This window comes from Mugil cephalus, chromosome 2 (genome assembly GCF_022458985.1).
Source record: "Mugil cephalus isolate CIBA_MC_2020 chromosome 2, CIBA_Mcephalus_1.1, whole genome shotgun sequence".
NCBI classification, from domain to species: domain Eukaryota; kingdom Metazoa; phylum Chordata; class Actinopteri; order Mugiliformes; family Mugilidae; genus Mugil; species Mugil cephalus.
In genome coordinates, this window is record NC_061771.1 from 29512855 (window position 1) to 29517159 (window position 4305).

A 4305-nucleotide genomic window follows, 5' to 3' on the forward strand; every position below is an offset into this window, starting at 1 on the left:
GCTAACTACACCTGGTACAAGGAGAATGAAGACTCACCAAAAGCTTCAGGACAGATCTTCACCATCACTGACTTCAGACCTGAACACAGAGGGAGTTATTACTGTGAAGCCCAGAACAGAAGAGGACGTCATAACTCCACCTTACACCTGGTTGGTGTCACAGGTAGGTCAGACTCATCCTGTAGTTCATTTATCTCTCCATCATCAGTTTAAAGGCCTTTAATGACTTAAAGCTGTGAACATTTTATGTCTGAAAACTACATTATACAAACTCACATCCACTGTTTTCCATCAGAGTACAGTGGTTTTAGATGTGGAGTTCACCCTTTGGGTCAGCGACATCTCATCTTTTCACCCTAACAGCTGTCTTTGATTTATAGCACAGCCTTCACAATTGCTAGGTGACCAGAGGCATTCATTTTATTAAAGGACCTCTGTGTTAGGAGACACAGGGCAGGTAGTTTGCAGTGTCATTTTTACATTACAAATTTCAGACATAGACCTCCACATTTTTTACAAATTACAAGAGGTCCCCTGGTAAAAATAATCCCGTATGAATAGGACATTAGTTACACTTCCTATTTCGAGTGTATAAGTGCCTTCTCACAAGTGCATCCTTGTTAGAAAGTTGGAGCCATCATCATCCAAGTCTTCATGGCATAAACACAGGAAGAGACTGTGGCAACACGAGACAATGAAATGTTACTGAAATTCAAGGAGGCACAGAAACAATAGGAGAACAAACTGTTAAAAACATGGTGTGAGCTGGTTCTTACACCATGATAGACCACGATAGATAGATAGATAGATAGATAGATAGATAGATAGATAGATAGATAGATAGATAGATAGATAGATAGATAGATAGTAATTATTTTCCTGTGTTTCCATTTTAACGCAGGTTCAGTGAAATCAGCAGTAGCTGGGTCATTAACAGTTTTTTTCCTGGTCATCATTTTCCTGTCTGTCTTCCTGCTGATTAGGTGAGCAGTTCATTTTCACTAACAGGATAAATCAACAAGTTTTTTGTTTATAAAGGTTGAGTGGCTGAGGCAGATGTCCATCTTTAGTCATTCAACTTTTATACTATACTGTTATCTTGTGTGTTGCAGTTATTGTCCATTTTCTAACTAGTTAAAGTTCTCTTACTGATGAAATATTTGCCCTTCAGTCAAGTGTGGGTCCAGAAAATGACAACGCTGCAGCTACAACACAGAGAATATCAGCAGAGCAGCAGGATGAAGTTTGTTACGCCACCGTAAGTTTCTCTAAGAACCAAGAAGATCCTCTCTACTCCGACATCACGCTAGCTCAATACAACAAACAGAAGAAGAAGGCAGAGAAGGAGGGAGATGATGTAGTGTATAAGCTATCCAGTTTACTTCTTCAGGGTGAGTCTTTTACCTTTTTATTAAATTCCCTCAAAGTCTGCACTACATGTATAATGTGTAACTTGACTGGTGGATGGAGGTAACCATTGTAGCATCACCAGGGGGCAGGTGTTAGAGTGCCGCTACATTCTCCTACAAAGCTGGCCTCAGCCTCACAAAATGGCCGCCCCAACTACACTTCCCAGCAGGCCTCACTTCCCTCCCAGGTGGAGCTGCTCAGGTCCCCTAATTAAGAGAGAGCTGGGAAGAAAATAGAGGAGCTGAGGACAGAAGATGGCTTTTTATTGGTGTGGGAGGAGCTGGAGGAGAACGGATGGCGAGGAGACTGCAAACAGGGGAGTGAGTTAAAAGAGGAAGCATTTGTGGAGGAAGATTATGTTGAGGTGGAAGGACTTAGAGGACCTCCTAACTCCTGTGGGACGCTTTCAGTTGAGTAGTAGTGGACTTTTTCTTCGGAACAATAAAGTTTGTTTGCCCTTTTGGACCTTGTTTTGCCTGTTTTTTCAGTTTTTGCACTGCCTCCACTCGTCCCGAGTAGACTATCACCTTCATATTTGAGCAGTTGATATGTGTGATAAGACTAAACAAACCTTAAACAAATCTAAGTCTTTAATTTTGATTCATTCTAAGTGTACTTTACATTTGTAAGTGGTGCCCCCTTTTGACGAGTGCAGTTATTACACTTAAATGTTTAATAATTTGATTCTACAACATTAAAAAAAAAAAAGATTCATGAAAGAAAAGAGAAAGGGGGGAAGAAGAAAGAGTGATCAAAGAGAATGACTGAGGACACTGACACTTGAATGTGTGGGAGAGAGATTCATATATGGTTAGTGTGTGAGAACCAAACTCGGTCACATCGCGGTGAGGTTAAGTTGGGCTTTTGTCCTCTCTCCATGTTTTGTCTCATCACTTCCTGTTTTATTTTGAAGAGTAACTCTCCTCTCGTTTCAGGTCACTCGCCCTTCCTTGTGTGTCACCGGTCTGATTGTCTTCCCTGATTCCCGATTACTTCCACCTGTTCCCCATTACCTCCATGCGTTCAAATAGTCTGCATCTCCATTTGTCTTGTGCCAGAGTTCTCGTCTTTGTCGTAGTGCGTTCACCACAGCCTTGACCATGATTGTTATGTGGATTTTGTTCCGTTTCCTCTGAAGAGAGGTTTTTGTTCGCAAGTTTTTACCATACTGATTTTCCTCTGATTATGACTTTGGTCTTTTGTGTTTTCCTCCTTTAGTGGAGTGATTTTTAGTTTTGTCTTTTCTTGAAAGAAGTGTTTCAGAGGTCGTTTTTTTTTAAGAGCCTGCTTTGTTTTCATTGTCTTGGATTTTTGAACCTGAGATTTCTTAATAAAGACTGTTAAGGAGAAAACTAAACCCTTGCATCTGCATCCTGAGTCCTTGTCTGGTCGTGACACACAAGGTTTATGACTCTGACACGTTGAGGAACATCATCCAGTGTTCCTGCCTGAGTGTAGCCTGGTACAATAAACCCATATAGGGGGAAAAAAGTCTTCAATTTACATGAAAAAATATGTCCATCAGTTGCACATATTAAAGTTATGTTTACCCAAACTTCTTTGTGTTTAGTATACTCAATTTTTCTTCGTCTGAATAAATTTTCATAGATTTATACTGTTTCCTTCATTTCCTGTTCATGAAACTAACCAATGTTAAACTGACATGACTTCTGTATATATAGTATGTTCAGTTACTCTATGCAAATCAACATGACTTGTTTTTATTTTATTTAAGTGTATTCAGTTAGCATCTTTTAAACCAATATGTTTTTTATATAAAGTATGCATACTTTGTGTGTCTATCCTACATGACATTAAACCATTTCTGTACATGAATCTACTAAAATAAATGAATGCAGCCTAACCAACGACCACAATTACTAACATAAAAATTTCTAAATAAATGAGGCCATGGAGAACAACATTATTTTCAACTAGAGATGGGTGGATGAAGCCTCATGAAGCTTCTGAGGCTTCCTTCTGAGTGTACCCAAAAAAGATTTGAAGCTTCCAGTGACATCTAGTGGCCAGCTGCGTTTATAGCAGACACCAACTTCCAAACCATTCACACATCAGTCAAGTCACTCTTAAGCAGCTGTGTCAACAGTTTGTGATGTGACTTATTACTTGAAACTTGATTTAGATGAGTGCTTTTCCTATTTGGTCTGAATTTTAATGAAATAAGTAAAAGTTCCTTTTGATATTACTAATAATGAATGAGAAGAAACACCATTTTCATTAGTTTCATATGTATTACCCCAAAGATTTAGACAATAACAAGGATAGCCCCAAGTAACAAAAATTGACAATGTCAGTAGCAGGTGTTTCCACCATTTGCAGCAATGAATGAGCTTGACAGCGACGTCTCATGCTCCTCACTAGCATCATGATGTTGTTCTGAGGCAATGCGTTCCATCCTTCCACAAGTGCTACACGCAGTTCTCCCAGGTCACATGGGGGTGGGGTACTATCATCCAGTCTCTGCTTCAGCTGGTCCCAGACGTGCTCTGTGGGGTTCAGGTCGGGGGACATTGCTGGTGATACCACATGAAGCACTCTGACTTCCTGAAGTCGAGCTGTGACAATTCTGGCACGATGTGGTGGAGCATTATCATCCATGAACAGAAAGTTGGGGGTGTGCTGGCGCAATTGGGGGATGATGATGGGTTCTATGATGTCTCTGAGGTAAGAACATGCAGTGACTGAGCCATCTGCAATAACCAAATCTGTTTTGCGCTGACTGGTGATGCCTGCCCAGACTGTTGCACCTCCTCCACCAAAGCGAACCCTGGGGACCATGTTGACCACGGCGTATCGCTCACCTCGCCTTCTCCAGCAACGCTGACGACCATCCTTTCTGTGCACGGTGACCTGACACTCATCAGTGAACGGGAC

At 41.0% G+C, this 4305-nt stretch overlaps 1 long non-coding RNA gene across 1 annotated transcript; it reads left to right on the plus strand.

The window, feature by feature from the left end:
• LOC125002735 lies at positions 1–3023 on the plus strand. Its single transcript, XR_007111820.1, has 3 exons — positions 1–163; positions 902–983; positions 1172–3023. It is a non-coding gene; the product is annotated as an uncharacterized LOC125002735 (long non-coding RNA).
• The last annotated feature ends 1282 nt before the right edge of the window (positions 3024–4305 follow it).